This window comes from Amblyomma mixtum, chromosome 3 (assembly GCF_055824585.1).
Source record: "Amblyomma mixtum isolate Tamu chromosome 3, ASM5582458v1, whole genome shotgun sequence".
Taxonomy (NCBI): Eukaryota; Metazoa; Arthropoda; class Arachnida; order Ixodida; family Ixodidae; genus Amblyomma; species Amblyomma mixtum.
In genome coordinates, this window is record NC_143014.1 from 100,040,573 (window position 1) to 100,062,616 (window position 22,044).

At 55.9% G+C, this 22,044-nt stretch overlaps 1 protein-coding gene across 2 annotated transcripts in view; it reads left to right on the plus strand.

The window, feature by feature from the left end:
* Nucleotides 1-2,475: 2,475 nt before the first annotated feature.
* The window catches only part of LOC149351143 (uncharacterized), a 56,538-nt gene continuing 36,969 nt past the window's right edge, over nucleotides 2,476-22,044 (plus strand). For both annotated transcript variants that reach the window (XM_089580418.1, XM_089580420.1), the window contains exon 1: nucleotides 2,476-2,636. The gene's annotated coding sequence lies outside the window, so the exon portion shown is untranslated. The remainder of the gene's footprint in view (nucleotides 2,637-22,044) is intronic.

Genomic DNA, 22,044 nt, shown 5'->3' on the forward strand with positions numbered 1-22,044 from the left:
ATCGGAGGAACCAGTGGGCTCAGAAGGCGAAGTGCGGTGAAAAGGCTGGGGAGGGGCGTAGGCGTAACCTCGAGGGTCGGTATCCGCAGCAGGGGACGAAACTTGGCGGCGGCAGTGACGCATCACGTGGCCAGGAATGCCGCAGGCATAACAAATGGGTAGGTTGTCTGGTGTGCGCCATGGACGGAAGCGTTGCAGTGGTGGCCGGGCAGGACGAAATGGGGTCGACTGCGGTGGATGTTGGTACGACACGAATGTGTCTGGCCGGGGACGCCTGACTGCTTCGGCGTAGGTTAGTGGCGCAGCGACAGGAGACTGGGAGGAAACCGGCGGCAGGGCCTCGGACACTTGCTCCCGGATCACGTGCTGGAGTGTCGGAGTTAGGTTAGATGGACTCGGAACGGTAGGAAGAAGCGAAAGCTGCCGCGCAACCTCCTCTCGGACAAACTGCTTGATCTGGAGCAGTAGCGAGCTGTCCTCTATCGTCATGCTCAGGCTAGTTACTGTGTCTGTCTGTGCAGAGGGCTGCCGAGTGAAAACGCGCTGTCGGCGGAGCTCGTCGTAGCTTTGGCAGTGGTCGAATATATCGGTGACAGATGTGACGTTTTTGCCCACAAGCATATTGAAAGCGTCGTCTTCGATTCCTTTCAGGACGTGTTTAACTTTTTCGGCCTCCGCCATTGACGCATTGACGCGCTTGCAGAGATTGATGACATCTTCTATGTAGCTGGTGTAGGATTCACCACTCTGCTGTGCGCGAACGCGAAGACGCTGCTCGGCGCGAAGTTTGCGTACTGCCGGACGGCCGAAGATGTCGGTGAAGCTGGTTTTAAATTCGGTCCAGGTGGTGAAGTCCGATTCGTGGTTTTGGAACCAAAGGTGGGCGACGCCGGTTAGGTAGAAGATGACGTTGGTGAGTTTCATAGTGTCGTCCCAACGGTTATGAGCGCTCACCCTGTCGTAAGAGGACAACCAATCCTCCACGTCGTGATCGTCCGTGCCGCTGAAGACGGCAGGGTCGCGCTGGCGGAGCGCACCATGGCAAGCAACGGGTGCCGGAGAGGAGCTGGCTGGCTGGTTGGCGTTGGCAGGCATGGGGGTAGTGATGGTACGGTTACGTAGCTCCAGGACGGAATCCCGCACCTCCACCAAGATGTAGCGGCCTTTATTGGCAAGAGATGACTGGTTGTTAAGGCCGGTTAGAGCGGGCAAGGGCAGGTCCGGTCCCGGAACAGTTGATGCTTTTGCCGCGCGTCGGTTCTGCTGCTTCAGCTGCCGATCGTCGTCTTCTCGCCTCGCGCCGCGCATCGCTTCTGTTGCTCCGTCTGCTAAGCGTCTTCCTCTTTACACTTTTTAGGATTAGGTCGCAAGGCTGTCGTCGAAAGCTCCCTTCTCATTTTTTTTTTCCTCCATGCCTGCACACATGCACCGCAGAAACAGCTGAAACTACGAGTGCTTCCTCCATGCTACGGTCCTACGGTGCTGAAACGCTACATGGGTGGCTAGATGAGTAGTCATGGAGGAAAAAAAAACTGAGGAGGGCGCGTCCTGCGATAGCCTTGAAGCCTAGTCTTTACAAATAAAAATATACTGAAAAGGAGAGAGTCGATCCTCCCCCGTGATCCCGCCACGTGATAGCATGCGGTAATATCTAGCCCAGCAGCGCGCGCATGCGCGGACTAGCGTGGCAAACTGACTGTAGATCAACCTCCTCGCTTGCGCCACGGGCCGCGCCATAGAGCCCGCGCAGACGCGTGAACTAAAACATATCAGCACCAAAATATAAAGGACTGACTGGGAGAGCGAAAAACGGGGAAGAGAGTGGTTTCACGAGCACTTGGCTTGCGAAAGCTGGGCGCTTGGCGTCGCGCGCTCCCTCCTCAGCATGGAGGAAAGAACATGCTCCTCAGTCTGCCGACCGGCAAGGTACACCATAGCTATGGTATGGTGAACTGGAATGTTCTAGTACACTGTACCAACTGTACCATAAGCAAAACCAACGTTGTTTAGATCGGAGCAGTTGGAAAACAGCCCTGGCGCGCCAGGGTGCAGAGCGGACCTACGCGATCGCTTGGTAGCGCTGCGATCGCTTTAGAATGGGCATGTCGTCTGCTACTCTCAGCTCGAAGAGCTTCAGCAGACGATGGCGCGCGTGCGTACAAAAACGTATCTCAGGAATACAAGCGTAGTTTCCGCCTTGATCTCTTTTTGTATTCATGAAACAAGGCGATTTAATAGCATTTGCAACCATAACTTTAGCCGGACACGTTAAAGGCGCGTTGGCAAACGGCTGCTCGTCTCGTTGTGACTTCCTAGCTGGGCGAACTTTCAGCGTGATGTAGAGGGGTTTATAGCGCCAATAAAGACAAGGACAGGAAAGGAGACACTCACATATCCAGGCGCTAACTATCAACTGGCTTTATTGGCGGATGGCCACACCATATATAAGCCGAAGGGTCGGGAGTGAAATGCGGTTCTCCGCCCGGCGATCGGGTGCGGATCGTCTGCTACTCGTCGCGGATGCATTTGGCTTTTCGCTCACCTTAATTTTGGCTCACAACGTTACTTTTGGTGCTGACTATCTCTAGACACCACGGCTGAAGAGATATTCACTATGTGGCAATGAAACGCTAAAGGTAAGAGACAGCAGCTACTTTATTTTATTATGTTTCTGTCAGCTCTTGCGCAGTGCAGTTCGCAACAGACACAGCGCTGTAAAATGAAGAAAAGAAGCGTATAACCAGCTTCAAACCGGAGATAAAGAGGCCTAAATTTTCATTGCTTTCTTGCCCTGTGCCAGATTGCTCAGAAAATGCGAGTTGTCCACCATCTATCTGACTAACAAATCTGCACTTGTGTCTGAATGTAACTTCGAGGAGCAATTCTTCGAACGGGACTGCACATTTTTCATTGAAGGTAATGGTTTTAGGCTCTCAAAATCATTTTCTACGTAGCACACTATGCAGCGCAAACGCTCTTTTGAGGGTCGGCGCGCTCCCGATCGAGCTGTGGCCGCGGCCACATGTCAGAGATCGGGCCACCGTTCTGCCAAACACTTCATTTCATTTCATTTATTACATAAGGGGGGAGCAAAATCAAGATTTTTGTGACAAGAACATATCAAAACAGTGAAAGAATAATTGGATAAGAGAGAACAATAACAAAAAAAAAACAATATGTAACAGTTAAACGATCCTGTGACGCGTATACAGTGCTAAGTGGAATGCATAGGATCGAAACAAGAAATATATATATATATATATATATATATCTAACACAATCAATAGAAGAGAAAAATACAGTGCAAAAGGCATGACATAAAAAAGAAAAGTTACAACAAACAGCTGTTCAAAGTGCCGAGGTGAATATGGCGGAAACTTTTTGCCCTCATGAAAAATGGTCCTTTAGTTTTTCCCGGAATGATTTGCGGTTAGTGCCTGATGCGATGGGATTTGGTAGAGGAAAAGCAGTAGTCATTTTTATTTGTGTCGTTGATGCGTCGTGTAGGACTAGCAATGTTTATGACTCTGACGCTTATGAGAAAGATGAAAATTTTCCGTCGTGTGAAAAATAAAGTTCATTACAAATTAAGGGGGTGCCTTCAGGAAGACAAGGGGAGGGGGGGGTGGTACCGTAAGGAAACCACTGCCCGTGTCTCAAGGTGACATGAGATCTCATGTGAGCTGCGTGTAAGACCAGCTAACAAATCATGTCAACAAACTTCACTCTATCGCAAGCCTTCATTCCGGAAATTCATGATGAAGGCCCCCTGCCTGAAAAAAAAAAGGTAAAAACTTCACGTTATTAAAGCGTGAAGACGCGTAGCGCTCAGACGCGTGCCTGAATGCACGGACACGTACATCGTTATTTCACAACTGCTGATAAGCACTTCTATGTCAGTGATTTAATTTACTTTGTTCGTTTACTCATTTGCTTAACTTAGAGCATCGTAAGCTCATATTCTATCGATCATTTCCGATTCGTGAGATCCCTGTTCATCGGCTAAATTCACTAAGCATGCATTGCGTTAAAATGCATGGAATACGGCTACATGATGGTGCAGACATTTTCAGAAGAAAACCAGAAAAAAATTGCCGTAATACGGCGTTTGAACTTCAGATCAGGGCAGAGCCTTATAGAACACAGTACTCATTTCATTTATTTGTCCCTTAAAGGCCCGAAGGCATTACATAAGGGGGGGGGGGGGGGGGGGGGCGTACATACAGGTTGGAGGGTAGTGGCAGAGAACACAAAAAAAAAGAAAGGGGGAAAAATACACGGGGTACAAAAAGAGTACAATAATATATCATGGGAGGGAACAGCGCGAAACAAAACGACGGACAAAGTAAGAGGACACAAAGACGGGCGCTACAATAATATACAAACTAAAAGCAAGAAATAAACATACAAAAAGAAAACAAGGAACAGTTGGCACTTCGGTGTCGCAGTATGAATATGTTTATGAGAAGTGATTAGCCAGTTTCTCGCGGAAAAGGCGGCGATCGGAGCATGTTATTATGTTGTCGGGAACGCCATTCCAGAGCACTATGGCGTCGGGAAAAAATGAACTGCTCATTGCGGAGGTGCGGGTTTTAATGCGTGCGTTTGGGTTACTGTGGTTTAGGCGGGATGACGTACGTGGGGGTGGCTGCAGCAACAAATGTCTTGGTGAGCGATAAAAGAAAGAGTGAAAGAGGCATAGACGGGAAATAACACGGCGAGTTGCTAGTGTTTGAAGGCCGAGGGATCGTTTTAGTAATGTTACGCTGGTATTTCTTGAGTACTGCGATGTAATGAAACGGGCGGCGCGATTTTGAATGGCTTCAAGGTCTGAGATGAGATACGATTGTGATGGATGCCAGACAGATGACGCGTACTCCAATTTAGGACGTACGAATGTTATATATGCCAACTTTTTTACTTCAGGTGATGCAGATTTTAGATTGCGCCGGAGAAAACCAAGTGTGCGTGATGCTTTGGAACAGATGGTCTGAATGTGTGTTGTCCATGACAGCGATGATGTGATGTGTACTCCTAGGTATTTATAAGATGATGTTCTGGTGACGGCGACCGATTTTATGTTGTAAGTGCTATCAATAACTGTGTTTTTGCGGGAGAATGATATGGATTGGCATTTATTTAGATTAAGAGGCATGCGCCATTTGTCACACCACGCTGAGATAGTGGTTAGATCCTGTTGAAGAGCGGCAATGGCACTAGCGCCGTGGATGGGGCTGTAAATTACGCAGTCATCTGCGAATAAACGTAGCGTGGATTTTATGTTGATCGGTAGGTCATTGATGTAGATGAGGAATAAAAGAGGTGATAAGCCTGCACCTTGAGGTACGCCGGATGTTACGTCGGTAAAAGCTGAGCGACAGTTATTAACACAGGTGAACTGCTTACGTCCTTTAAGGAAGTGCTCTAGCCAGGAGAGCAAAGTTTGTGGAATGCCGAGCGATGACAACTTAAAAAGAAGAAGATTATGGGAAACACGATCAAATGCTTTTGAAAAGTCGAGAAAGATAGCGTCGATCTGGACAAGGTTATCTAAGTATTGTAGAATGTCGTGGGTGAATTCGGCGAGCTGGGTCTCACATGACAGCTGCTTGCGGAAGCCGTGTTGATTCGGATAGAAAAAGTTCATTGATTCTAGGTGGGTCATAAGATTGGAAAAAATAATGTGCTCAAGTAGTTTAGACGGCATACTAGTGAGGGAAATGGGACGATAGTTGTTAGGGCACGTGCGGTCATCCGCTTTAAATATGGGTGTAATTTGAGCTTTTTTCCAATCGTCGGGGACAACCCCGGTATCTAAGGATTGCGCAAAAATTAGATGCAGTACCTGGCTAGACAATGAAATGGCATTTTTTAGTAGCTTACTGTTAATTTGATAGCAGCCGGCAGATGTAGATATTTTCAGTGAGGCAATAAGCTTTGATACACCATCAGGGTTAATTTCGATTTTAGGCATTTCTGAGAGTGAGATTTCTGGAATGTGCTCATTAGCAGTAACGTTAGCAGCGGAAAAAACTGACGTAAACGAATTGTTGAGCGCGGTCGCACAGTCATCGTTTTTGATTGGTTCTCCATCAGCATCTAGGAGTTGTACATGGCGATCTTGTGGTTTATTAGATAGCATGCGCCAGAATTTGTTGGGGTTAGAGTGAAGGATTGATAGTAAATCTTGAGAGTAAAATTTATCTTTAGCACTTGTCAGTTCTGTGGTATACTGTTGGGCGCACAAGCGATATTTTTCCCATGCTAAGTGACTATTTTTAAGTTTTGCTGTTCGATACAGGCGCTTCTTTTTGCCAAGGAGAGACTTCAGGCGTTTGTTAAACCATGGATTCTTGGTATCTGATTTAATAAGTAGTGTTGGAACGTACTTACTTTCCAAATGTAGTAGGGTGTCTTTGTACAAATTCCAGTTTGAGTTAGGTGTGCGATTTAGATAAGTGCAACGAAAGTTGTCGAAAAATTTTGCAAGATCAATGTTCATAGCATCAAAATCAGCCCTTTTGTAGTCTTTTATCAGTTTGCTGGTTGGTGATTTATTTTTTAAAGGCAGTGTCATGGAGATGTGAACAAGGTTGTGGTCGCTTAATCCAGGAAGGACAGTAATAGATTTTACGTCGTCCGAGTGACTTGTGAGCAAAAGATCAAGGATGTTGTCTCCTCTCGTTGGACTTGTTATCACTTGCTGAAGGTTAAAGTCAAGGGTTAGTTCTAGAAAAAGTTTCTGTTCGTTTGCAGGTGTCGAACTTAGTGTCGAGAGCAATGACCAGTTAATTTGTGGGTAATTGAAATCACCAAACAGAAATATGGGTGCCTTAGGATACTCATTCCTAATAATCGTTAATTCATGGCGTAGGGAATCGGGGAATGATACGTGACTGTCTGGAGGTCTATAGCAGACACCGAACACTAGCTTTTCGGAGGCGTTGTGAAGGCATACCCAGATCATTTCTAGGTTATTATCATGCCGGATAAGCGAGGACTGCAGAGTGTTACGAACGGCTATTAGAACACCTCCCCCTTTTCGGTTAGTGCGATCTTTGCGGTATGTGGTGAAATGGAAGTCTGAAGGGAACAATTCGTGGTCTTCTATCTCTGGGTGCAGCCAAGTTTCTGTGAGTATAACCATATCGGCGTCTGTGACTTCAATGAAACTGTGAACCTGAAGGCGTTGTAGGGTCTGCTCGCGGGCAGGTCAAATCTCGCGCCGCTCACCGCGGGTAGCCTCGGACCCCTCCTTCCCGAGTGGCGGGGCGAGGGGAGCGAGGCTAGGAGAAAGCCTTCATAAGGCGAGACCGGGAAGGCTCGCCCTCTCTCGCTCTTGGACCAGCCCTGCCAAAGGACCACCTGACCCAGCTGCCCCAACGACGACCGGCCCCCCTGATGTGAGAATAAACCGTTTGTACAAAGTCCTGCCTCGAGTGACTGCCTGTGCGTCCCCGCGCAGAGAAATCGCCCACAAATAATGGCGCCCAGCGTGCGGCTTTAATCAACACCTTGTGGACGATTTCTCTGCCGATTTTGGGACGTGCAGCCAGACTCGTGGCGGGCCCTCTTTGTTCGGGGCCACGCCGGACCGATAGGGTTAAGGAGCGGGTCAGGCGGAATGTTCGCGGGGTAGCGACTTGTGTAGTGTTGTAAATTTGTTAGGGGTTTTGTGTTATTTATGTAGTTTTCGGGCGTTTTCTGTTGTGTATTTCCGTGTGTTTGTAGATGTTGTGTATATGAATGTTCTTGTTGCCATGAGCAGTTAGCCGGTGCGGCCGTACAGTTAGCGCGAACTATGCCTCCCAGAAAGGATGTTTCAGCCACGGCTTTGGATGGCGGAGCAGCCGGTAGTGAGACGGCCGACGCGGCGGCCGTAATGGGGCAGGTGACTGAGATGTTTGCCGTATTAGCCCGTCAGCTCGGTTCGGTGGCTGGCGCCAACCAGGCCGCAGCATCGGTAGCATCGGCGACAGCATCGCGCCCGCGGATAAATATGGAGGTCCCCTCCTTTTCCGGGTACACGGACGCGAAATCAGTCCACGAGTTTCTACAACAACTCGAGGACTACCAGACGGCTCTGGGCGCCCCAGATGACGTAATGCTAGGGCAGGTCCTGCCTGTAGCACTCGTCGAGAGCGCGGCGCGATGGAGGCGCTGCCAGCCGACTTTCCAGTCGATGGCGGACTTCAAAGACCGTTTCCGCGCCGAGTTCTTGCCGCCTGATTATGAGCGCCGGATGCTGGAGGAGCTCGCGTTGCGCACCCAACACCCAGAGGAAAGCCTCCTCGAGTACGTACGCGCAATGCAAGAGCTGTACAAGAGGGCAGATCCGACGGCAACCGACCGAGATCAGGTTGCGCGTGTGATCAGGCAGTGCCATCCACGCTTCAAGCCGTATCTGCGGGGCCGCAGTTTTACAATTTCGAGGCCCTAGCGCAGGAGGCCAAAATCGTGCAGGCGGATTTACTGGCCGAACTGCGCTACCAGCCGCCCCCCAGGCCGGCCGAATCGCTAGAACCGGGATGCGCATGGGATGGAGGCCGAGAATGCGCGATGAGGGCTCGGCGCGCCGAGGTAATGGCCGTGGACAGGAAGGCGGAACCCCCTGTTGTCCCTCGCGCGCTGGACCCGTACGCCGGCCTCACCGGCCGCGCGCCGAGCGAGCGTCAGGAAGGCGCGGAGAAAGGGGAGAGTCGTCCCCAACCGCTTCGTGGAACGAGGGGTCCTCCGTCCACGCGGCGGGTGAACGACCGGCTTTGCTGGAATTGCAACCAGCCTGGCCACATGGCACGCGAATGCCAAGCTAGGCGTATGCAGGGAAACGCCAGGCGCTGGCGGTGATGTCTGGTGGCGCCGGCCTTTCACCGTCAGCGGGAGAATTTCATGGTTGTCAAGGCGCTAGTCAGGAAAAGAACTCCCGCGCCGGCGACGGGGAGGCCTTTGTCCCGCTCGCCTGTAGAGCTCAGGGAGTCGTTCCGCGCTCAAGCCCTTTTATGCTAGTGCAGTTAGCGGGTCGATGCTACTCTGCACTCGTAGACACGGGCTCAACGCTGTCACTGGTCGGTGACGAGGTGTACGAGGCCTGCCGGATAGGTAACATCCGTGTCAGACCGGCCGAAACCCCGTTAAGCTTAGCAGCTGGGGCGGCAAAGGCAAAGGGAGCAGTGCGTCTTACGATGCGCTTTGACGGCAGAAAGCGGAGACATCGCTTCGTCTATCTGCCTGGCTTGTCGATACCAGTAATTCTGGGAAGGGATTTTCTCTCGAGCGAAGGCATTGTGCTCGACATGGGGGAGAATGGCTATCGTTACAGCCAGCTCGCCCCCCTCATTCCCTTCGAAAGCGCATCCTTGCCCGGCTGTCCTGCACAAAAGGTGGGTGTCCACACCTGTGCGACAGAAAGGCAGGTGAGCTCCCTCGAGATGCTGAGAGACGGTGGCCCGTTAGAAGCGATTATTGCGTCTTTCTCAGGACCCAGTAGTCAGCGCCGAAGGCTCGCGGAAACTTTACTCCCGTTTTCGGATTGCTTCACGGAGAAACCGGGCAGAACCGACCTGCTTCAGCACGAGATTCAGACGGGTGATACGCGCCCTTTCAGGTGTAACCCGAGGCCGTTAAGTGCGCATAAGAGGCAGCTTCTCGACTGTGCCCTTGACGAGATGATTGATACCGGTGCGGTGAGACCCTCACAAAGTCCCTGGGCGTCACCAGTGGTTCTAGCGCCGAAGAAAGATGGATCGGTCAGGCTGTGTGTTGATTATCGTAAGCTCAACTCACTGACGCCTACGGTTGCGTACCCTTTTCAGTCGATCGAGGCTGTGATGTACGCGTTAGGGAACGCGAGGTTCTTCACAGTCCTGGATGCAAGCAGAGGGTACCTGCAGATTGAGGTGGCCGAAGGTGACATTGAGAAAACCGCATTCACCTGCCACCGCGGGCTCTTCGAATTTACTCGACTCCCGTTTGGTTTGTCTAACGCCCCGAGCACGTTCATGCGACTGATGGACATCGTGCTGGGCGATGCAAGGTTCAACTACGGCATGGCGTACCTCGACGACGTTGTGATATTCTCACAGTCGTTCGAGGAGCACCTCATTCACCTGAATTCCGTTCTCGATAGAATGAGACGTGCCGGTCTAACCATCAATCCAAAGAAAGTGCAGTTGGCATCGAAGAGAGTGAACCTCTTGGGCTTTGTCGTGGATAATGGCACACTGAGACCGAATGATGACAAACTGCAGGCAATTCTGAACTACCCCTGCCCCATGGATGTGAAAAGCTTGCAGAGGTTTTTGGGGATGGTTGCGTTCTACAGGCAATTCATCCCGCGCTGTTCGGAGCTTGCAAGGCCGCTGAACCTGCTGTTGCGTAAAGGCTCGAAGTGGGTCTGGGGCAAGGAACAGAGTGACGCATTTGTTGCCTTGGCTCGCGCGATAGCGAATACCGCTAGTCTGCGCCTCCCCGACCTGAACAAGCAGTTTGTCTTGCAGACAGACGCTAGTGACTACGGTGTTGGAGCTGTTTTGTTGCAGGAACACGAGGGCAAACTGCGCCCTGTCGCGTTCGCTAGTCGCACGCTCACATCGGCGGAGCGGAATTACTCCGTGACCAAAAAGGAATGCCTGGCGATCATGTTCGCATTGTCGAAGTTCGACATGTACCTAGACGGAGCGGTCTTCACCGTGCAGACAGATCATCAGGCATTGTCTTGGTTAAAGAGGCTCAAGAACCCCGCAGGCAGACTCGTGGACGGACCGGTTCTGACCTTTGACCGAGTCGGACGTGTTTCTTGACGCTCCTTCGACTTCGGCCGGGCCTAGCTACGCCGTGCAGCAACCGGGTTGGGCCCGCATCGCCTGCACGTACGACCCGCAGGCAACGGACCTGGACCTAGGATAACCACCTCCCGTGGCCCCCCGGCCATGGAGCCCCACCAGGAGGCCCGCGGCCGCGGGCTGCGCAAGCCTAGGACTGTGCCGGACGGACCTCGTTCGCAGAGCGCACGCCGCGACCGGTCTATCGATTCATCTCCGCTGCTAGAGAGGTGGATAGAGTGCGTGCAACGCGCAACACAGCGCGCTGCTCTGACTCCGGAGACGGCGAAGGCTGCGCTACGCACCTTGGCCCTTCCGCCACGTGCGGCTGCGATGGCGGCGCGCGCGGACCAACACGTGGGAGCCGCCATTGCCAGCCCGGTCCTGCAGCCACCACTCGGCGGCGGCTACATTCCAGCAGCGGTGGAAGCAGCTGTAGAAGAGCCAGAGGGGGACGACGCCATGGATCAAAGCACCCATCGCAAGCGGCGCCGTTCCACCCACTCTGAAGAGGGGGAGGGGAACAAAGGCAGCGGGGGCGAGGAATCTGCTGCTAAGCGCGAAGCGCTGCAGCTAACTGCACCTGTCTCACCTCCCCCTCCGCGTCCAGAGGAAGCGACCACAGGACAAAGAGCCAGGGAGGTGACAGCCGACAATGGCGTGTCTGCCAGTGCTGGCTGCTTTCCCCCTGCTCTCGCCGGAACGCAAGCCCCCACCCTGAGGGACCAGCTGCCGGTGACGACATCGGCTGACGCGGCGCAGAAGCCAGCAAACCCAGCACGTGACCCAGAGGCCGCAGCTGCGGCTCTCAGACGGAGCGCGGCGCGCGCTGCCAGCGTGCCTGACAGCAACGAACGCCACGCCCCCCTGGCATCCTCATGCTCACTGGAGACCGCCAGCCTGATCCCCTGGCGCCAGTCTTCAACCCGAGCACAGCGAAGGCGAAAGGCTGCCCTGCAGAGAGCTGCTGCTGCTGTGGCGGTCCATGAGGAGCTCCACTGGACAATCCTGTTCCGGCCAGCGGAACGCGGCGTGGCCATAAGCAGGGAACAGGGCTAGGAGATTGCTGAGGAGCTGGGCCCGCGCCCTGGCGTGCTGGCGGTTCGCGTTAACACGCGGCGGAACGTCGTGGCGGTGGACACCGGCTGCGCAGCTACCTTCGGCTCGCTTCTGGCCACGACTGTCATCCGTGGCCTGGCTGTGTGCGCCAGGGAGCCAGCTCCTCGCAACCAGTCCAGTGGGCTCGTGTTCGGCGTGGACGCGCGCCGCTCAGCGGACCAGCTGCTTGCCGCAGTGGAGTCGGCGGTGGCAGTGACGTCGGCGTCGCTGTCGGGAAGCACGCTGCTTCTCCGATTTGCGGCGCCGATCCCGCCGCCGCATGTGTTCATTTACAGGCGGCGCCTCGCTGTCCGGCCCTGCCACCCGCGCCCACTGCAGTGTTCCCGCTGTTCCAGCCTGGGCCATGCCACCGAGGCCTGCAGAGCTGCTGCCCGCTGTGCCCGCTGCGGTGCACCACACGACACTGGAGCGTGCACCAGCGGAAAATCGCGCTGCTCAAACTGCGGCGGTCGACACCCTGCCACGGACCCTTCATGCCCCCACTGGCAACGAGAGAGGCATGTCGCCACGATTTTGGCTTCGTCAGAGGTGCCTCTCTCACGACGGGCCGTGCGCGCGGTTGTACGTGAAGAAACGGCTCCGCAGGCTGCACAGCAGCAACCAAGCAAGCGCAGCTATGCGCAGGTTGCGGGCCACAGCAAGCAGCAGCAGCAGCAGCCTTCTCAGCAGCTCCGGCCTCAGAAGCAGCGGGGGCAGCATCCCAAGCAGCAGGCCGGTTCCCGCACCGCACCAGTGAGGCCCGCACCGACTACCTCCGGTGGCTCCCCTCTGGACGCACGCGACGCCTTTATCGAGCGCCTGCAGGCCGCGCTGCGAGCACTAAGCGTGCTCCTGCCAGAGGGCTCCGAGGGTCGCCGCATCTGTGAGGAAGCGACAGGCCCTCCTGCACTAAACAGCCAACAACATGGCTAGTCGCCGGGCAGTACCCCGCATTCCCATAGTCCTGCAATGGAACGTCCGCTCCCTTGCAGCGCGATACGCTGAGCTCCGCTCACGCATAACATCCGAACAACCAGAGGTGATCGCGCTGCAGGAAACTTACGTCCGGCTGCGGGATGGGGAGCCCCAAAGGCGGCTGCCCGGCAACATCGGTTACCATTCACCAACGAAGTGTGAGGAGGAGTCATGTGCATCAATCCCCTGCGGCGACCCAGCCCATCGACCCGGAAAATCGCGGGCCTCCATCTATGTGCGACGCGACGTCCAGCACGCGCTCGTCGGCACGGCGGCGGCGACGAGTGACGTTCAGGAGTGCGTGGCAGTGACAGTGCGCGTCGGGGGTGTTGACACATCTGTGGCCAGTGTTTATGTGCGCCCAGCTGGGGCGTGGAACGCGCTGTGTTTTCGTGCAGTGTCGTCGTGTTGTGCCCCGCGCCAGCTCATAGTTGGTGACTTCAATGCCCATCATTGTGCGTGGGGCAGTGCGCGCAACGACCGGCGCGGCGACGACCTGCATGACACAGCAACGCAGCTGGGACTCACTCCCCTCAACACTGGCCAGCCCACCTTCCGACGGCGTGGATCGTCAGGCTCCTGCATCGACGTTGCGTTCGCGTCCAGCGGCATCGAGGCGACCTGGCGTCGTGCACCGTCACTCTGGGGCTCGGATCACTTCTCCATCACCATAGAGCCCACTGCTAAAGAGGCGCGCCCCATGCGTACGTACGCAATCGTGAATTGGGGCCGCTTCCGCCAAGAGGTCGACGCCGCCGCTGCGTCCGGCGCCGATTACTTCACCAGTCTTGTCTGGAGCGCCCTCGCAGCCACGCGTCGCGCAGAGGTGCGGGCAGGTCAGCCAACACCCGACAACAAGCTGCTCGATCTGCGCGACAAAAGGGACAAGGCGGAGCGCAGGGCGCGACGGACGGACAAGCCAGAAGACTGGACGGTCTACAATCGGCTGGACGCAGCGGCAAGGCGTCACTCCAACAAGCTCTATCGACGGCAGTGGGCTTCTCTCTGCAACACGATGGAGAAGGATCGCAGCTCGCGGCGGCTCTTCACCACCCTGCGGCGCATCACTACACCTCAGGCGAACCCTCAGCCCCTGGCCGCTCTCGCCATCTCGAGCGGCCAAACAAACCAACAGCTGGCTGAGCAGTTCGCTGACCGATTTGCGCCACAGCGTCCCGCGAGCAGTGCAGTGACGACATCGGGCCCCAGTTTTGACGCCAGTATACTCTTCCCCCGCCCCGGATGACGGCCCGTGCAACGCGCTCTTCACAGCGGCGGAACTGAACGACGCGCTGCACCACTGCACCCGCCGCTCAGCGCCCGGGCCAGACGGGGTTACGTACCAGATGCTGCGCAACCTGGACGCAGAACAACGTCAAGTCCTCCTGCGGCAGCTCAACCTGGTGTGGGAACGCGGGGTGCTACCTGAGGAGTGGCGCACAGCGGTCGTCTGCCCGATACCGAAGCCAGGCCGCCCACCCACGGAGCTCAGCGGATACCGGCCAGTGGCGCTAACGTCGGCGGCACGCAAGCTGATGGAGCATATGGCGCTCCAACGCCTGCTTGCGCGGGCCGCGGAGGCGGACTTGTTCGACGAGCGTCAGACAGGGTTTCGCGGGATGCGGTGCGCGGCAGATTCAATCGCGGACGTTGTCTCCGCACTCGAGCACGCCGTGGCGGCGCGGCAGGTAGCACTGCTCTTGCTGCTCGACGTGTCGAGTGCGTTTGACAACGTCCACCGTGCGGTAATTCTCGCGAGGCTGGAAGAGGCGGGCGTGGCCGGTCGTCTGTTGCGTTATGTGCAGGGGTTCCTCAACGCGCGCACTATTCGCGTGCGCGTGGGAGCGGCTCTCTCTCAGCCCCGCCCGGTGGATCTAGGCGTGCCGCAGGGGTCGGTGTTGTCCCCGTTCCTCTTCAATGTGGCGATGTCGGCGGTGCCGGGCTGTCTGCCCACAGGCAACCGGCACCGCGTGTACATCTCCATATACGCGGACGACATCGCTCTGTGGTGCTTGGGACCTCCGGGCGAGGCTTCCCGCGTGAGAGACTGTCTCCAGGGGTCCCTTGACGCTATCGGCGACCGGTTGCGGGGCCTCGGCCTGGCGCTTTGCGCGGAGAAGACTGCAGCCATGGCCTGCGGAGCTCGCAGGTGCGCCCGCCTGGCGCCGCTGACGTTGGCTGGGACGCCGCTGCCGTGGAAGAGCTCCGTGCGGTACCTCGGCCTGGAAATCGACCAGCGCCTCTCCTTCCGCCCCGCGGCGACCAGGGTCTGCCAGCAGATGAAGAGGACTACAGCCGCTGTGCACAAGCTCACCGCCCGGGGCCAGGGGATTTCTCAGCAGGCTGCGCTGCGCCTCTACAACGCCGCAGCCTTAGGGGCGATACTCTACGCGCTGCCCCTCGTCACGGTGCGCAAACCATCATGGAAGGCACTGGAGGTGCAGCATCGCAAAGCGCTGCGGACCTGCCTCGGTCTACCCGGAAACTCGCAATGCGAGGCGACACTGGCCGAGGCGGGCGCGTGGCCGCTGCAGCTACAGGCCACGCAGCGCTCGCTGCACCACATTGACCACCTTCACCGCGCACCAGACGGCGCGGAACTCCTGCAGCGCCTTCGTCACTACCCGCGCTCAAGAATGGGCGCGGCACTGCAGGAATATGACCAGCTGACGCGCGCCACGCCCCCCTACGGCCTCTGCTCCCCCTGGCCCCTCACGACGGAGGTACAGCGAGAGATCGTCGGCATCGCGGGAAAACGCAGCACACCACTATGTGCAGTGCAGCAGCTAGCCGGAGCCGTCATCTACGCTCAACTGCGCGACCATCTGCTTGTGTTCACTGACGGCTCCGTGGTGAGCGAAAACTGCTCGCTCGCCGCAGCGGCCACCATCCCCGCCCTGCAGCTGCACCGCCAGCAAAGAGTGGCTTACCTGGGCTCTTCGACCACGGCGGAGCTACTGGGTCTTCGCCTGGGCTTGGACCTGGTGCTCACCCTTACTCCGCCGCCGCCCAGGTGTGCTCTGCTGTGTGATTCCCGTGCCGCCCTCAGCCGCCTGCAGACTCCCGCCCGCGGCACCCCGTTGCTGTGCGCGTTACGCGAGCGCATTGAGCGCCTCGCGGAGCGCAGATGCAGTATTCGCGTGCAGTGGGTGCCCGGTCACTGCAGCATTCGCGGCAACGAGCAAGCCGACGAGCTCGCCACCGCCGCACATCAGCTTCCTCCCAGCGACGAACCGCTCGCCCTGGAAGACGTGCGTGCGGTGATCTACGACCACCTCCGTCAGCAACACCCGGACCCTCGCATCGCGCGAGGAGAGCGCATTTCTCTCGTCGGCGCGCGCTCACTGTCGCGCCTCCAGCGGGCGATGATCATCCGAGTGCGCGTCGGCTGCGTGTGGCCCAGGGTAAGACGGGTGCGCCACGGACTTTCGTCGAGCGACGCGTGCGCTGACTGCGGCGCAGTGGAGACATTGGAGCACATGCTCCTTCGCTGTACCGCTTCTGCAGTGCCGCGTCGCAAGATGCTCGGTGCCTACAGGGCGCTGGGAATCATCCCGGACAGTCTCGAAGCGCTCCTGTGGCCGCGCGGCAGTGCGCGCACCCGTGACAGAACAATGGTGAGCCTCTGTGCGTTCATCGAGCAGGCGGATTTGACTCCCCGCTTGCTCTACGCCAGGTAGTGCACACGTGACACGAACGCTCCGTGGGTGCTACCTCGGACGGTATACGCGGCCGGGCGCCCCACCCCGGCCGCTAGTGCAGTGTGCCGCGCTCGCGATTAGTCCGAGACAGGACGCTACGTGCGCGCGGCTATGTACATACAGTTTACTTCTAGTGTAAGTGATTGTGCGCAGTGGCCGCTCGCGCGCGCTTATTTTCGGACAATGCTTGGACATTAGCGCGCGAGCGGCGCGAACTTGATTACTTTTGTATTTTGTAAATAGTGTACAAAGCTCTCCCCTGTCCTTTCTTGCTGTCGCTCCCCTCTATACTTCTCCTGACTATCCTCTCCCTTTCCCTTTCGTTTCCGCCGGCTGCAGCTCGGGTGCTTAAGATATTAGATAGCAATTGCCGCGGCCGGCAACACTCTTTTGCTTCTTTTTTTTTTTTTAATAAACCACTACCACCACTCGCGAGATGGGCGCTGACGTTGCAACGTTACGCGTACGCCATCGAGTACCGCCGGGGCAGCTTGAACAAGGTGGCCGATGCAGGGCTGTGGCATGTTGCAAGTTGCGCGTCCGCGCCGAGGGTGGCGCCACGGTTGAAACGATTGCAGCGATCCTGGTATCGGCGGTAAACGCGGCTGCAGTTAAGCCTAATAAAAGTGAAATTTCTCGACTACTATCAATAATAAAAACATGCTTATGAACTAAATTATAACCAGCCATAGGTATTAAAAATAAGATATCAAAGAAATTAGTTGCGAAGATGACGACGCGGGTAACGCAGCAGCAGACGACAAGCAGACGACGGCCGGACAGCCGCGCAAGCGAAAACGGCGACGTCGGCGACATTCGCACTGCAGCAGCGTCATTGGCGTCATGTCGAGTCACACAGTGAGCTTTTCTTCGAGTTTTTATACGAAGCACTAGCACTGCAGCATATTATGTTTTCCCTAACCCAACGCACTGTGATTTCTTCTGCACGAGTCAAAGGTTGAAAATTTTCGTTGCCTTTCTCCGGGTGTGTTTATTCATAGCCACAGACTGATGCGTTTCAATACATGCCAGATGTTTTACTTCTCTGCTATTTACCTGAATCTCTTACAAAGTCGCGTACAAACCTATATTCAGTCATGTAGCATTTTATTATGTACACTGTACCTACTTTGATAGCTTTTCTTTATCCCCTATAAATTCTCTGTGCGCTCATGTCTTTTAGGTTTACATAATGGCGTATTTTTATTTTTAGGATGCCTGTTACTGATACTGCAATGTCACTGATGCCTAAAATCACTTTTTGAACATCGTTTGTCACTGCTGATGTTCTTTTAATAAATTGTTCTTTATACAAAACCATTTACGCTTCTCGTTCTCGAGCGAGCGCAGCTGCTAAGCAGTCGCGCCGCTCGCCAACATGCACCATGCTACATCAACAGACACATCGAAATACAAAAGCGAGTGAGCAGAATCCGTAAGTACTTAGGAAATCAAGCTTGAATGCAGCGCGGGAGCAGTTAATCGCCAGTATTTACAAAGCTTGGATCGAGCTAGCGGCCGCCAGCACCAGTAACGCGCGAGTACAGTGCACTGTAGCGCGAGCAACCGGCCACAGCCAGCCGCCTAAACGCGCGCCGCCATATTGGATTTTTGATGCGTTTACCGCCTCTCCCAGGTGCCGCCACCATCGCCTTCGAAAAAAAACGTCCCCATTGGCTCTATGAGAGTGTCACTCCCTTGGCCGATGCTTTATCGCGCGCACCGTGGAATGCTGGCGGAAGCGCTTCAGAGGCGCAGCCCAGCTTTGTAAAAAGCGGCGTCACCGCTGTTGGAGAGGAGAGGGCGGACGGGAGTGTCGCGCCCGGTTTGACGAAAGAGGAGACGGACAAAGGTCCCGCACGGTGCTGTGACGGAAGGGAAACACAGCAGCTCGTGGCGGCGACCGCTCGCCTGCCTAGGAGCGAGGCAGAAAGAAATCTGTCTTGGGGAGTAGCGGTCAGTAGAGAAGAGCTGATCGAGGCCCAGAAAGCAGACGGTCTTTGCCAGCGGGTGCTGAAGGAGCTTGCGAGCAGCGCAGCTTGCACCGGGAACGCTGAGGGCAAGTACGACGCGTATCTGCTGGGCGATGATGGCTTGCTGCTCCGCTACATCCCCCAACTTGACGAGGAAGAGGCGATAGCATCCCCTTTCCGAGTCGTGGTCCCGAGAAGGTTGCGGAAACGGTTCCTGCAGTACTTCCATGACTCAGCGCTGGCAGGCCATGGCAGCGGCAGTAAGACTTGCGACAAGTTATGCCGTGTCGCGACCTGGCCAGGCATGAGAAAGGATGTGCTGGGATACGCCCGTACCTGCCCGGTATGCCAGGTAGCCAAGCCTCGGGCGGGCAAGCCCGCTGGCATGATGAAGGCGGTAGTTAGCAACTACCCGTGGCAAGTGGTCGCGTGCGATATCATGGGACCCCTCCCTCGGTCCGCGCGCGGAAACCAATTCATCCTGGTAATAACGGACCACTATTCCAAGTGGGTTGAGGTTTTCCCCCTTAGGAAGCTTGTGTCGGAACGAATTTGGGAAAAACTGTTGGAGACTTTCACTCGTTTCGGTTTCCCTTCCGACCTGATTACAGACAATGCTTCGCATTTCACAAGCAAAGTCTTTGTAGACTCTTGTCGGGCGCTTCAAATCCGCCACAGGAGAACGAGTCCCTACCACGCTCAGAGCAACATAACCGAGCGGGTGAATCGAAATCTGAAGAGCATGCTGGTCGCGACGACCGAGCAGCACAGAGATTGGGACGCGCGGCTGTCCGAACTGGCGTTCGCTACAAGGACAACCGTGGACAGGTCAGTGGGTATTACACCCGCTTACTTGAATTTTGGGAGAGAGATCGCTTTTCCGCTAGAGAATGCCCTACTCGACGCGGCGGGGCCTGCGCCCCCTCCGCTTTCGCAGTACGCGGCAAGGCTCCGGGAGCGCCTGGAGGCAGCGCAGCGCGCAGCCCGCGAAAACCTCGATGTCGCGCGCATGGAGCAGGCGGATCAGTACAACAAAGGTCGCCGTCACGTCGTTTTCAACACGGGCGACTTAGTACTCAAGAGAACGCACCCACTTAGTAAAGCAGCGCGCGGTTTCGCCGCGTCGCTAGCGCACAAGTGGGCTGGGCCGTACGAAGTTACGGCACGGACTACGCCGCTCACCTACCAGTTGCGGTTGTTGACAAACGGCGAAACCGCCGGTCCGGTGCATGTCGCTGATTTGAAGGCTTTCCACCTTCGCAAGGACGATGGCTGCGAAGCGGTGGAAAATCAGCGCGATGCGGCGATCTCACCCCCGGGAGGACGAGCAGGTAGCGGTGCGGTTCGCAACCGACGCTACAACCTGAGGACCAGGTAGCACCCGTGTCTCTCGATTAATAATCACTCGCCATGCTCTCGCCCTCTCAGTATGTCTTCTAGGAAGCTTCAGCGGACCGACGCCCGTGGCTCGGACTCCAGAAGGCGCGCCACCCGGCTGGCGGCAGGAGCCGCGCGAGTGGCGCAGGTTCCACGGCCGCGGTGGCCCCCACCGCCAGCCAAACCGCATGCCTAACCACTGGAGAGCACCTCCCAGTGGTGCAGGCCAACGCAAGGGCGCTAGGGATCATCAAGCGCAGGGCACCCCTCAGCACCCAGCCGGCGCTTCGGCCGCCGAGCAGCCGCAACCCAGGCGGTCCAGGAGCCATCGGCCACTTGTAAAACGACGGGAGCGGGCCGGCCTGTGCTCGCTCTGCGGCACACTTGTCGTACCTTTCCCCGCTGTGCCACTGCAGAGGGTCAGCCCGGAGGAGGCGGCCCTCCGCATCCTCCAGTCCGGCCGCCCAGACCTGCTGTCCCCGGCGGCCGAGGAGCTTTGGAGGGCGCTGCCGGCAGGGCCCCCAGCGGAGCCAGGCGCCTCGCTCCCCCAGGCGGCTCGTGAGGAGCCCATCCAGCCAGCGGTGAGCGGCCCCCCGGCGAGCACCCCTCCCCCCTGCGACGACTCTATGGACCCGGACCCGGAGGTCATCGAAAGTCTACTGGCGGACCCCGGGACGGACGTTTGAGGGGGGGGGAGATGTAGGGTCTGCTCGCGGGCAGGTCAAATCTCGCGCCGCTCACCGCGGGTAGCCTCGGACCCCTCCTTCCCGAGTGGCGGGGCGAGGGGAGCGAGGCTAGGAGAAAGCCTTCATAAGGCGAGACCGGGAAGGCGCGCCCTCTCTCGCTCTTGGACCAGCCCTGCCAAAGGACCACCTGACCCAGCTGCCCCAACGACGACCGGCCCCCCTGATGTGAGAATAAACCGTTTGTACAAAGTCCTGCCTCGAGTGACTGCCTGTGCGTCCCCGCGCAGAGAAATCGCCCACAGCGTTTAGGTAGAACACTCCGTATATTAGTAAAAGCGATGTTGATGAGTGCGGGTGAATGACGATTGCTTGGCGGAATCGGTTCATGCAGTTCAGTAGAGTGTCACTTGACTTGCTCTGAGGCCTGCTGTGTATTGTCCTGTGCTCCATTTATCTTTGCCGCGGGCTTGGTGTTCGTATCTGTTTCTGTTATGGTATCAGAGGCATGATCGTAGGTGTAACATTTCTCGCCAACGATAAGTTTATCGTATCGAAGTTTAAAGCTACACCCTCGGGGCTTAATGAATTGAACTAATTTGGAGCGAGCGAGTCGAGTGGCGAATTCGAAGTCTTCTCGGATAACGTAAGGTGTTTCTTTCAATTTACGACCACATGCAAGCACACTTTCTTTTCCCTTGTAGTGAGTCATTTTAACTATTATTGGCCGTTTTTTTTTCCTTTGAGAATTGACCAATGCGGTGGGCGCTTTCTATTGCGCTTGGTTCTAGATTCAAATCTAGTTTTTCTTTGCACAGCGCAATAACTTTTTCCTCCGATTCAGTCCACGATTCTTTGTCGCTATCATCTAAGCCGAAAAAGAGCAGGTTGTTTCGGCGCATTCTGTTCTTCGCGTCTATGTTGGCGGCCTTTAGTTCAGCGATGTCCTGCCTAATCTGGCTAGTCTCTACCTGTTTTGATGGTGATACTGTTTTACGCTCGTCTAATTCGAGCACTGCTACTCAAGGGAAAATTGATACTGCACCTATCACGGCCAGGCTGAACGAGTCAGATATACCAAACTCCGCACCCCTGATACTATAATATGCACACGTATCTCTCATTTTTTCCTTGTGCCGTTTGCGCGCTATGAATGCATGCACAGTGCAAGATTATTGAAGTGAATCAGCGTCATACATGCATAACAAGGGCCAAAAGAAGCTTGTGCGAACAGCAATTTCGCCGGTAGCGCCACCGCTGCGTCATGGAAAAAAAGAAGGGGAGGCCGGTTGGCACACCTACCCAGCAAGACACTACACTGAAACCACGAGCTGCATGCCAAAAAAGCCCAAAAAACCAAAAATGCCGGGAGAGGTTTCTATCACTAAATCCACTGTACTATCGCCAGAAAATATAG